We start from the raw sequence: 12,708 nt of genomic DNA, 5'->3' as shown, positions 1-12,708 counted from the left end.
AGCCCTTTTGCATTACACGCGTCTATACATGCCAGTTAGTCCCATTGGATCCTACTCCTGGTTTTTTTTTTTTTTTATCTGACTCACACTGCAGCCCCACCATCCAATCGGCAGCGCCGGACCCACACCAAACATTCACCAAACTACTCAGCCGGCAGCCTACCACAATTATTCCATTCTTTCCGCATCCGCACACTTCCTTCTTTTTAACTCCTTTTCAGTACCGCACAGGTTAATCGCCGCACGTCCCCCGCCGGCAAACATTACTCCTTTGCCTACCGCATGCAGGCTTCTCTTAACGACCCTCTGTTATCAACTCCGCTAACAGCCACAAAATCTCCGCCGCACGAAGCCCACTGGTAGCTGCTGAATCACATGCTTCCCCAAAACGTCGCGCTGTCAGAACACTGGGAGCTACACACACCAACAAGTCCATACTGCAGGCTGCAGCCAGAACAATTTTCTACATTCAAACATCGACGGCCTCTTCTCTCTAAAAATTCACCAGACCGCTTCTACCACCAGCAAAGAAGTTTCCATCCCTAATTCCTCTGTGATTCCCACTAACCTAAACATTAAGCTGGCATTGAAGGGTGTGAATTACCCCGGCCAATCTGTTCTTTTAAATACAGCTTTTAGCAAGTTTTGAAAGGAGAAGAGCAGAACTTGCTATGCCAATAATATCGAGTCTTCTGTGGCGAAGTGGTTTTTGCATAGAAAACAAAGCGGTCAGTTGAAGAGGAATAATATCAGTACTTTGTTTAAAACTGTGTGTAAAAAGCTGTCTCTTTATCATTAACAATAAGTTGTAAAACGTGAATGGGGAGTGACAGTCTTCAAGTTTGTGAGAAGATCGCGCCCTGGTGGAATAAAGGCACGAACAGCTTACAGCACCTAGAATTACCAGGAAGTATTTAGAGTAAAACGGTTTCTAAAAGCTGCCTTTATGAATGAGAGAAAAAAAAAATAAATATATATATATATATATATATATATATATATATATATATATATATATATATATATATATATATAAAATAGTAAAATGGAAGGGGAGTGATAGATTTAAATTAATCGTGAAGTGGAGCGCCCCCTGTATAAAGTAAAAGTGAGAAAAGCTTACAGCACCTGGTATTCCCAGGTGGTCTCCCATCCAAGTACTAACCAGACCCTACCCTGCTTAGCTTCCGAGATCAGACGAGATCGGGCGTGTTCAGGGTGCTATGGCCGTAAGCGAGAGAAACTACCAAAAACAGCCCTTTTGCATTACACGCCTCTATACATGCCAGTTGGTCCCATTGGATACTACTAATGTTCTTTTTTTTTTTTTTTATCTGACTCACACTGCAGCCCCACCATCCAATCGGTAGCGCCGGACCCACACCCAACATTCACCAAACTACTCAGCCGGCAGCCTACCACAATTATTCCATTCTTTCCGCATCCGCACACTTCCTTCTTTTTAACTCATTTTCACTACCGCACAGGTTAATCGCCGCACGTCCCCCGCCGGCAAACATTACTCCTTTGCCTACTGCATGCAGGCTTCTCTTAACGACCCTCTGTTATCAACTCCGCTAACAGCCACAAAATCTCCGCCGCACGAAGCCCACTGGTAGCTGCTGAATCACATGCTTCCCCAAAACGTCGCGCTGTCAGAACACTGGGAGCTACACACACCAACAAGTCCATACTGCAGGCTGCAGCCAAAACAATTTTCTACATTCAAACATCGACGGCCTCTTCTCTCTAAAAATTCACCAGACCGCTTCTACCACCAGCAAAGAAGTTTCCATCCCTAATTCCTCTGTGATTCCCACTAACCTAAACATTAAGCTGGCATTGAAGGGTGTGAATTACCCCGGCTAATCTGTTCTTTTAAATACAGCTTTTAGCAAGTTTTGAAAGGAGAAGAGCAGAACTTGCTATGCCAATAATATCGAGTCTTCTGTGGCGAAGTGGTTTTTGCATAGAAAACAAAGCGGTCAGCTGAAGAGGAATAATATCAGTACTTTGTTTAAAACTGTGTGTAAAAAGCTGTCTCTTTATCATTAACAATAAGTTGTAAAACGTGAATGGGGAGTGACAGTCTTCAAGTTTGTGAGAAGATCGCGCCCTGGTGGAATAAAGGCACGAACAGCTTACCGCACCTAGAATTACCAGGCAGTATTTAGAGTAAAACGGTGTGTAAAAGCTGCCTTTATGAATGAAAGAAAAAATATATATATATAAAATAGTAAAATGGAAGGGGAGTGATAGATTTAAATTAATCGTGAAGTGGAGTGCCCCCTGTATAAAGTAAAAGTGAGAAAAGCTTACAGCACCTGGTATTCCCAGTAGGTCTCCCATCCAAGTACTAACCAGACCCTATCTTGCTTGGCTTCCAAGATCAGACGAGATCGGGCGTGTTCAGGGTGGTACGGCCTTGAGCGAGAAAAACTACCAAAAACAGTCCTTTTGCATTACATGCCTCTATACATGCCAGTTAGTCCAAGTGGATCCTACTCCTGTTTTTTTTTTTTTTTTTATCTGACTCACACTGCAGCCCCACCATCCAATCGGCAGTACCGGAACCACACCAAACATTCACCAAACTACTCAGCCGGCAGCCTACCACAATTATTCCATTCTTTCCGCATCCGCACACTTCCTTCTCTTTAAGTCCTTTTCACTACCGCACAGGTTAATCGCCGCACGTCCCCCGCAGGCAAACATTACTCCTTTGCCTACCTCATGCAGGCTTCTCTTAACGACCCTCTGTTATCAACTCCGCTAACAGCCACAAAATCTCTGCCGCACGAAGCCCACTGGTAGCTGTTGAATCACATGCTTCCCCAAAACGTTACGCTGTCAGAACACTGGGAGCTACACACGCCAACAAGTCCATACTGCAGGCTGCAGCCAGAACAATTTTCTACATTGAAACATCGACGGCCTCTTCTCTCTAAAAATTCACCAGACCGCTTCTACCATCAGCAAAGAAGTTTCCATCCCTAATTCCTCTGTGATTCCCACTAACCTAAACATTAATCTGGCATTGAAGGGTGTGAATTACCCCGGCCAACCTGCTCTTTTAAATACAGCTTTTAGCAAGTTTTGAAAGGAGGAGAAGAGCAGACCTTGCTATGCCAACAATATCGAGTCTTCTGTGGAGAAGTGGTTTTTGCATAGAAAACAAAGCGGTGAGTTGAAGAGGAATTATATCAGTACTTTGTTTAAAACTGTGTGTAAAAAGCTGTCTCTTTATTATTAACAATAAGTTGTAAAACGTGAATGGGGAGTGACAGTCTTCAAGTTTGTGAGAAGATCGTGCCCTGGTGGAATAAAGGCACGAACAGCTTACAGCACCTAGAATTACCATGCAGTATTTAGAGTAAAACGTGTGTAAAAGCTGCCTTTATGAATGAGAGAAAAAAGAAATATATAAAATAGTAAAATGGAAGGGGAGTGATAGATTTAAATTAATCGTGAGGTGGAGTGCCCCCTGTATAAAGTAAAAGTGAGAAAAGCTTACAGCACGTGGTATTCCCAGGCAGTCTCCCATCCAAGTACTAACCAGACCCTACCCCTGCTTAGCTTCCGAGATCAGACGAAATCTGGCGTGTTCAGGGTGGTATGGCCGTAAGCGAGAGCCGCGAACAAAAACAGCCCTTTTGCATTACACGCCTCTATACATGCCAGTTAGTCCCATTGGATCCTACTCCTGTTTTTTTTTTTATTTATCTGACTCACACTGCAGCACCACCATCCAATCGGCAGCGCCGCACCCACACCAAACATTCACCAAACTACTCAGCCGGCAGCCTACCACAATTATTCCATTCTTTCCGCATCCGCACACTTCCTTCTCTTTAAGTCCTTTTCACTACCGAACAGGTTAATCGCCGCACGTCCCCCGCCGGCAAACATTACTCATTTGCCTACCGCATGCAGGCTTCTCTTAAAGACCCTCTGTTATCAACTCCGCTAACAGCCACAAAATCTCCGCCGCACGAAGCCCACTGGTTGCTGTTGAATCACATGCTTCCCCAAAATGTCACGCTGTCAGAACACTGGGAGCTACACACGCCAACAAGTCCATACTGCAGGCTGCAGCCAGAACAATTTTCTACATTGAAACATCGACGGCCTCTTCTTTCTAAAAATTCACCAGACCGCTTCTACCACCAGCAAAGAAGTTTCCATCCCTAATTACTCTGTGATTCCCACTAACCTAAACATTAAGCTGGCATTGAAGGGTGTGAATTACCCCGGCCAACCTGCTCTTTTAAATACAGCTTTTAGCAAGTTTTGAAAGGAGGTGAAGAGCAGATAATATGCCAATAATATCGAATATTCTGTGGCGAAGTGGTTTTTGCATAGAAAACAAAGCGGTGAGTTTAAGAGGAATTATATCAGTACTTTGTTTAAAACTGTGTGTAAAAAGCTGTCTCTTTATTATTAACAATAAGTTGTAAAACGTGAATGTGGAGTGAAAGTCTTCAAGTTTGTCAGAAGATCGCGCCCTGGTGGAATAAAGGCACGAACAGCTCACAGCACCTAGAATTACCAGGAAGTATTTAGAGTAAAACGGTGTGTAAAGGCTGCCTTTATGAATGAGAGAAAAAATATATATATAAAATAGTAAAATGGAAGGGGAGTTATAGATTTAAATTAATCGTGAAGTGGAGCGCCCCTTGTATAAAGTAAAAGTGAGAAAGGCTTACAGCACCTGGTATTCCCAGGAGGTCTCCCATCCAAGTACTAACCAGACCCTACCCTGCTTGGCTTCCGAGATCAGACGAGATCAGGCGTGTTCAGGGTGGTATGGCCGTAAGCGAGAGAAGCTACCAAAAACAGCCCTTTTGCATTACACGCCTCTATACATGCCAGTTGGTCCCATTGGATCCTACTAATGTTCTTTTTTTTTTTTTTTTATCTGACTCACACTGCAGCCCCACCATCCAATCGGCAGCGCCGGACCCACACCAAACATTCACCAAACTACTCAGCCGGCAGCCTACCACAATTATTCCATTCTTTCCACATCCGCACACTTCCTTCTTTTTAACTCCTTTTCACTACCGCACAGGTTAATCGCCGCACGTCCCCCGCCGGCAAACATTACTCCTTTGCCTACTGCATGCAGACTTCTCTTAACGACCCTCTGTTATCAACTCCGCTAACAGCCACAAAATCTCCGCCGCACGAAGCCCAATGGTAGCTGCTGAATCACATGCTTCCCCAAAACGTCACGCTGTCAGAACACTGGGAGCTACACACACCAACAAGTCCATACTGCAGGCTGCAGCCAGAACAATTTTCTACATTCAAACATCGACGTCCTCTTCTCTCTAAAAATTCACCAGACCGCTTCTACCACCAGCAAAGAAGTTTCCATCCCTAATTCCTCTGTGATTCCCACTAACCTAAACATTAAGCTGGCATTGAAGGGTGTGAATTACCCCGGCCAATCTGTTCTTTTAAATACAGCTTTTAGCAAGTTTTGAAAGGAGAAGAGCAGAACTTGCTATGCCAATAATATCGAGTCTTCTGTGGCGAAGTGGTTTTTGCATAGAAAACAAAGCGGTCAGTTGAAGAGGAATAATATCAGTACGTTGTTTAAAACTGTGTGTAAAAAGCTGTCTCTTTATCATTAACAATAAGTTGTAAAACGTGAATGGGGAGTGACAGTCTTCAAGTTTGTGAGAAGATCGCTCCCTGGTGGAATAAAGGCACGAACAGCTTACAGCACCTAGAATTACCAGGAAGTATTTAGAGTAAAACGGTTTCTAAAAGCTGCCTTTATGAATGAGAGAAAAAAAAAATATATATATAAAATAGTAAAATGGAAGGGGAGTGATAGATTTAAATTAATCGTGAAGTGGAGCGCCCCCTGTATAAAGTAAAAGTGAGAAAAGCTTACAGCACTTGGAATTCCCAGGTGGTCTCCCATCCAAGTACTAACCAGACCCTACCCTGCTTAGCTTCCAAGACCAGACGAGATCAGGCGTGTTCAGGGTGGTATGGCCGTAAGCGAGAGATGCTACCAAAAACATCCCTTTTGCATTACACGCCTCTATACATGCCAGTTGGTCCCATTGGATCCTACTAATGTTCTTTTTTTTTTTTATCTGACTCACACTGCAGCACCACCATCCAATCGGCAGCGCCGGACCCACACCAAACATTCACCAAACTACTCAGCCGACAGCCTACCACAATTATTCCATTCTTTCCGCATCCGCACACTTCCTTCTTTTTAACTCCTTTTCACTACCGCACAGGTTAATCGCCGCACGTCCCCCGCCGGCAAACATTACTCCTTTGCCTACTGCATGCAGGCTTCTCTTAACGACCCTCTGTTATCAACTCCGCTAACAGCCACAAAATCTCCGCGGCACGAAGCCCATTGGTAGCTGCTGAATCACATGCTTCCCCAAAACGTCGCGCTGTCAGAACACTGGGAGCTACACACACCAACAAGTCCATACTGCAGGCTGCAGCCAGAACAATTTTCTACATTCAAACATCGACGGCCTCTTCTCTCTAAAAATTCACCAGACCGCTTCTACCACCAGCAAAGAAGTTTCCATCCCTAATTCCTCTGTGATTCCCACTAACCTAAACATTAAGCTGGCATTGAAGGGTGTGAATTACCCCGGCCAATCTGTTCTTTTAAATACAGCTTTTAGCAAGTTTTGAAAGGAGAAGAGCAGAACTTGCTATGCCAATAATATCGAGTCTTCTGTGGTGAAGTGGTTTTTGCATAGAAAACAAAGCGGTCAGTTGAAGAGGAATAATATCAGTACTTTGTTTAAAACTGTGTGTAAAAAGCTGTCTCTTTATCATTAACAATAAGTTGTAAAACGTGAATGGGGAGTGACAGTCTTCAAGTTTGTGAGAAGATCGCGCCCTGGTGGAATAAAGGCACGAACAGCTTACAGCACATAGAATTACCAGGAAGTATTTAAAGTAAAACGGTGTGTAAAAGCTGCCTTTATGAATGAGAGAAAAAAAAATATATATATAAAATAGTAAAATGGAAGGGGAGTGATAGATTTAAATTAATCGTGAAGTGGAGCGCCCCCTGTATAAAGTAAAAGTGAGAAAAGCTTACAGCACCTGGTATTCCCAGGAGGTCTCCCATCAAAGTACTAACCAGCCCCTACCCTGCTTGGCTTCTGAGATCGGATGAGATCGGGTGTGTTCAGGGAGGTATGGCCATAAGCGAGAGACGTGACCAAAAACAGCCCTTTTGCATTAAACGCGTCTATACATGCCAGTTAGTCCCATTGGATCCTACTCCTGGTTTTTTTTTTTTTTTATCTGACTCACACTGCAGCACCACCATCCAATCGGCAGCGCCGGACCCACACCAAACATTCACCAAACTACTCAGCCGGCAGCCTACCACAATTATTCCATTCTTTCCGCATCCGCACACTTCCTTCTTTTTAACTCCTTTTCACTACCGCACAGGTTAATCGCCGCACGTCCCCCGCCGGCAAACATTACTCCTTTGCCTACTGCATGCAGGCTTCTCTTAACGACCCTCTGTTATCAACTCCGCTAACAGCCACAAAATCTCCGCCGCACGAAGCCCACTGGTAGCTGCTGAATCACATGCTTCCCCAAAACGTCGCGCTGTCAGAACACTGGGAGCTACACACACCAACAAGTCCATACTGCAGGCTGCAGCCAGAACTATTTTCTACATTCAAACATCGACGGCCTCTTCTCTCTAAAAATTCACCAGACCGCTTCTACCACCAGCAAAGAAGTTTCCATCCCTAATTCCTCTGTGATTCCCACTAACCTAAACATTAAGCTGGCATTGAAGGGTGTGAATTACCCCGGCCAATCTGTTCTTTTAAATACAGCTTTTAGCAAGTTTTGAAAGGAGAAGAGCAGAACTTGCTATGCCAATAATATCGAGTCTTCTGTGGCGAAGTGGTTTTTGCATAGAAAACAAAGCGGTCAGTTGAAGAGGAATAATATCAGTACTTTGTTTAAAACTGTGTGTAAAAAGCTGTCTCTTTATCATTAACAATAAGTTGTAAAACGTGAATGGGGAGTGACAGTCTTCAAGTTTGTGAGAAGATCGCGCCCTGGTGGAATAAAGGCACGAACAGCTTACAGCACCTAGAATTACCAGGAAGTATTTAGAGTAAAACGGTTTCTAAAAGCTGCCTTTATGAATGAGAGAAAAAAATATATATATATAAAATAGTAAAATGGAAGGGGAGTGATAGATTTAAATTAATCGTGAAGTGGAGCGCCCCCTGTATAAAGTAAAAGTGAGAAAAGCTTACAGCACCTGGTATTCCCAGGACGTGTCCCATCCAAGTACTAACCAGACCCTACCCTGCTTGGCTTCTGAGATCGGATGAGATCGGGTGTGTTCAGGGTGGTATGGCCATAAGCGAGAGACTCGACAAAAAACAGCCCTTTTGCATTACACGCGTCTATACATGCCAGTTAGTCCCATTGGATCCTACTCCTGGTTTTTTTTTTTTTTTTATCTGACTCACACTGCAGCACCACCATCCAATCGGCAGCGCCGGACCCACACCAAACATTCACCAAACTACTCAGCCGGCAGCCTACCACAATTATTCCATTCTTTCCGCATCCGCACACTTCCTTCTTTTTAACTCCTTTTCACTACCGCACAGGTTAATCGCTGCACGTCCCCCGCCGGCAAACATTACTCCTTTGCCTACTGCATGCAGGCTTCTCTTAACGACCCTCTGTTATCAACTCCGCTAACAGCCACAAAATCTCCGCCGCACGAAGCCCACTGGTAGCTGCTGAATCACATGCTTCCCCAAAACGTCGCGCTGTCAGAACACTGGGAGCTACACACACCAACAAGTCCATACTGCAGGCTGCAGCCAGAACTATTTTCTACATTCAAACATCGACGGCCTCTTCTCTCTAAAAATTCACCAGACCGCTTCTACCACCAGCAAAGAAGTTTCCATCCCTAATTCCTCTGTGATTCCCACTAACCTAAACATTAAGCTGGCATTGAAGGGTGTGAATTACCCCGGCCAATCTGTTCTTTTAAATACAGCTTTTAGCAAGTTTTGAAAGGAGAAGAGCAGAACTTGCTATGCCAATAATATCGAGTCTTCTGTGGCGAAGTGGTTTTTGCATAGAAAACAAAGCGGTCAGTTGAAGAGGAATAATATCAGTACTTTTTTTAAAACCGTGTGTAAAAAGCTGTCTCTTTATCATTAACAATAAGTTGTAAAACGTGAATGGGGAGTGACAGTCTTCAAGTTTGTGAGAAGATCGCGCCCTGGTGGAATAAAGGCACGAACAGCTTACAGCACCTAGAATTACCAGGAAGTATTTAGAGTAAAACGGTTTCTAAAAGCTGCCTTTATGAATGAGAGAAAAATATATATATATATAAAATAGTAAAATGGAAGGGGAGTGATAGATTTAAATTAATCGTGAAGTGGAGCGCCCCCTGTATAAAGTAAAAGTGAGAAAAGCTTACAGCACCTGGTATTCCCAGGTGGTCTCACATCCAAGTACTAACCAGACCCTACCCTGCTTGGCTTCCGAGATCAGACGAGATCGGGCGTGTTCAGGGTGGTATGGCCGTAAGCGAGAGATGCTACCAAAAACAGCCCTTTTGCATTACACGCCTCTATACATGCCAGTTGGTCCCATTGGATCCTACTAATGTTCTTTTTTTTTTTTTTATCTGACTCACACTGCAGCCCCACCATCCAATCGGCAGCGCCGGACCCACACCAAACATTCACCAAACTACTCAGCCGGCAGCCTACCACAATTATTCCATTCTTTCCGCATCCGCACACTTCCTTCTCTTTAACTCCTTTTCACTACCGCACAGGTTAATCGCCGCACGTCCCCCGCCAGCAAACATTACTCCTTTGCCTACTGCATGCAGGCTTTTCTTAACGACCCTCTGTTATCAACTCCGCTAACAGCCACAAAATCTCCGCCGCACGAAGCCCACTGGTAGCTGCTGAATCACATGCTTCCCCAAAACGTTGCGCTGTCAGAACACTGGGAGCTACACACACCAACAAGTCCATACTGCAGGCTGCAGCCAGAACAATTTTCTACATCCAAACATCGACGGCCTCTTCTCTCTAAAAATTCACCAGACCGCTTCTACCACCAGCAAAGAAGTTTCCATCCCTAATTCCTCTGTGATTCCCACTAACCTAAACATTAAGCTGGCATTGAAGGGTGTGAATTACCCCGGCCAATCTGTTCTTTTAAATACAGCTTTTAGCAAGTTTTGAAAGGAGAAGAGCAGAACTTGCTATGCCAATAATATCGAGTCTTCTGTGGCGAAGTGGTTTTTGCATAGAAAACAAAGCGGTCAGTTGAAGAGGAATAATATCAGTACTTTGTTTAAAACTGTGTGTAAAAAGCTGTCTCTTTATCATTAACAATAAGTTGTAAAACGTGAATGGGGAGTGACAGTCTTCAAGTTTGTGAGAAGATCGCGCCCTGGTGGAATAAAGGCACGAACAGCTTACAGCACCTAGAATTACCAGGAAGTATTTAGAGTAAAACGGTTTCTAAAAGCTGCCTTTATGAAAGAGAGATAAAATATATATATATATAAAATAGTAAAATGGAATGGGAGTGATAGATTTAAATTAATCGTGAAGTGGAGCGCCCCCTGTATAAAGTAAAAGTGAGAAAAGCTTACAGCACCTGGTATTCCCAGGTGGTCACCCATCCAAGTACTAACCAGACCCTACCCTGCTTAGCTTCCAAGATCAGACGAGATCGGGCGTGTTCAGGGTGGTATGGCCGTAAGCGAGAGACACGACCAAAAACAGCCCTTTTGCATTATACGCGTCTATACATGCCAGTTAGTCCCATTAGATCCTACTCCTGGTTTTTTTTTTTTTTTTATCTGACTCACACTGCAGCACCACCATCCAATCGGCAGCGCCGGACCCACACCAAACATTCACCAAACTACTCAGCCGGCAGCCTACCACAATTATTCCATTCTTTCCGCATCCACACACTTCCTTCTTTTTAACTCCTTTTCACTACCGCACAGGTTAATCGCCGCACGTCCCCCGCCGGCAAACATTACTCCTTTGCCTACTGCATGCAGGCTTCTCTTAACGACCCTCTGTTATCAACTCCGCTAACAGCCACAAAATCTCCGCCGCACGAAGCCCACTGGTAGCTGCTGAATCACATGCTTCCCCAAAACGTCGCGCTGTCAGAACACTGGGAGCTACACACACCAACAAGTCCATACTGCAGGCTGCAGCCAGAACAATTTTCTACATTCAAACATCGACGGCCTCTTCTCTCTAAAAATTCACCAGACCGCTTCTACCACCAGCAAAGAAGTTTCCATCCCTAATTCCTCTGTGATTCCCACTAACCTAAACATTAAGCTGGCATTGAAGGGTGTGAATTACCCCGGCCAATCTGTTCTTTTAAATACAGCTTTTAGCAAGTTTTGAAAGGAGAAGAGCAGAACTTGCTATGCCAATAATATCGAGTCTTCTGTGGCGAAGTGGTTTTTGCATAGAAAACAAAGCGGTCAGTTGAAGAGGAATAATATCAGTACTTTGTTTAAAACTGTGTGTAAAAAGCTGTCTCTTTATCATTAACAATAAGTTGTAAAACGTGAATGGGGAGTGACAGTCTTCAAGTTTGTGAGAAGATCGCGCCCTGGTGGAATAAAGGCACGAAGAGCTTACAGCACCTAGAATTACCAGGCAGTATTTAGAGTAAAACGGTGTGTAAAAGCTGCCTTTATGAAAGAGAGAAAATAAAAAAATATATATAAAATAGTAGAATGGAAGGGGAGTGATAGATTTAAATTAATCGTGAAGTGGAGCGCCCCCTGTATAAAGTAAAAGTGAGAAAAGCTTACAGCACCTGGTATTCCCAGGTGGTCTCCCATCCAATAACTAACCATACCCTACCCTGCTTAGCTTCTGAGATCAGACGAGATCGGGCGTGTTCAGGGTGGTATGGCCATAAGCGAGAGACGCTACCAAAAACAGCCCTTTTGCATTACACGCGTCTATACATGCCAGTTAGTCCCATTGGATCCTACTCCTGGTTTTTTTTTTTTTTATCTGACTCACACTGCAGCACCACCATCCAATCGGCAGCGCCGGACCCACACCAAACATTCACCAAACTACTCAGCCGGCAGCCTACCACAATTATTCCATTCTTTCCGCATCCGCACACTTCCTTCTTTTTAACTCCTTTTCACTACCGCACAGGTTAATCGCCGCACGTCCCCCGCCGGCAAACATTACTCCTTTGCCTACTGCATGCAGGCTTCTCTTAACGACCCTCTGTTATCAACTCCGCTAACAGCCACAAAATCTCCGCCGCACGAAGCCCACTGGTAGCTGCTGAATCACATGCTTCCCCAAAACGTCACGCTGTCAGAACACTGGGAGCTACACACACCAACAAGTCCATACTGCAGGCTGCAGCCAGAACAATTTTCTACATTCAAACATCGACGGCCTCTTCTCTCTAAAAATTCACCAGACCGCTTCTACCACCAGCAAAGAAGTTTCCATACCTAATTCCTCTGTGATTCCCACTAACCTAAACATTAAGCTGGCATTGAAGGGTGTGAATTACCCCGGCCAATCTGTTCTTTTAAATACAGCTTTTGGCAAGTTTTGAAAGGAGAAGAGCAGAACTTGCTATACCAATAATATCGAGTCTTCT

General features: G+C 44.3%; 7 non-coding genes and 3 pseudogenes across 7 annotated transcripts; all 10 read right to left on the bottom strand.

The window, feature by feature from the left end:
• Nucleotides 1-1,116: 1,116 nt before the first annotated feature.
• LOC125734199 (5S ribosomal RNA) lies at nucleotides 1,117-1,235 on the bottom strand. The gene has a single exon (XR_007393522.1). It is a non-coding gene; the product is annotated as a 5S ribosomal RNA (ribosomal RNA).
• A 1,077-nt stretch (nucleotides 1,236-2,312) lies between these two features.
• LOC125732048 (5S ribosomal RNA) lies at nucleotides 2,313-2,431 on the bottom strand (annotated as a pseudogene).
• A 1,076-nt stretch (nucleotides 2,432-3,507) lies between these two features.
• LOC125731868 (5S ribosomal RNA) lies at nucleotides 3,508-3,627 on the bottom strand (annotated as a pseudogene).
• Nucleotides 3,628-4,699: 1,072 nt separating this feature from the next.
• LOC125733750 (5S ribosomal RNA) lies at nucleotides 4,700-4,818 on the bottom strand. The gene has a single exon (XR_007393087.1). It is a non-coding gene; the product is annotated as a 5S ribosomal RNA (ribosomal RNA).
• A 1,080-nt stretch (nucleotides 4,819-5,898) lies between these two features.
• Nucleotides 5,899-6,017, bottom strand: LOC125729010 (5S ribosomal RNA). Its single transcript, XR_007389549.1, has one exon. It is a non-coding gene; the product is annotated as a 5S ribosomal RNA (ribosomal RNA).
• Nucleotides 6,018-7,092: 1,075 nt separating this feature from the next.
• Nucleotides 7,093-7,211, bottom strand: LOC125736108 (5S ribosomal RNA). Its single transcript, XR_007395391.1, has one exon. It is a non-coding gene; the product is annotated as a 5S ribosomal RNA (ribosomal RNA).
• A 1,076-nt stretch (nucleotides 7,212-8,287) lies between these two features.
• LOC125737224 (5S ribosomal RNA) lies at nucleotides 8,288-8,406 on the bottom strand. Its single transcript, XR_007396491.1, has one exon. It is a non-coding gene; the product is annotated as a 5S ribosomal RNA (ribosomal RNA).
• Nucleotides 8,407-9,483: 1,077 nt separating this feature from the next.
• On the bottom strand, nucleotides 9,484-9,602 carry LOC125735631 (5S ribosomal RNA). Its single transcript, XR_007394925.1, has one exon. It is a non-coding gene; the product is annotated as a 5S ribosomal RNA (ribosomal RNA).
• A 1,078-nt stretch (nucleotides 9,603-10,680) lies between these two features.
• Nucleotides 10,681-10,799, bottom strand: LOC125733269 (5S ribosomal RNA). Its single transcript, XR_007392619.1, has one exon. It is a non-coding gene; the product is annotated as a 5S ribosomal RNA (ribosomal RNA).
• Nucleotides 10,800-11,877: 1,078 nt separating this feature from the next.
• LOC125731680 (5S ribosomal RNA) lies at nucleotides 11,878-11,996 on the bottom strand (annotated as a pseudogene).
• Between the last annotated feature and the right edge of the window lie 712 nt (nucleotides 11,997-12,708).

Source organism: Brienomyrus brachyistius, chromosome 2, assembly GCF_023856365.1.
Source record: "Brienomyrus brachyistius isolate T26 chromosome 2, BBRACH_0.4, whole genome shotgun sequence".
NCBI classification, from domain to species: domain Eukaryota; kingdom Metazoa; phylum Chordata; class Actinopteri; order Osteoglossiformes; family Mormyridae; genus Brienomyrus; species Brienomyrus brachyistius.
This window is presented reverse-complemented; position numbering and strand designations above follow the sequence as displayed.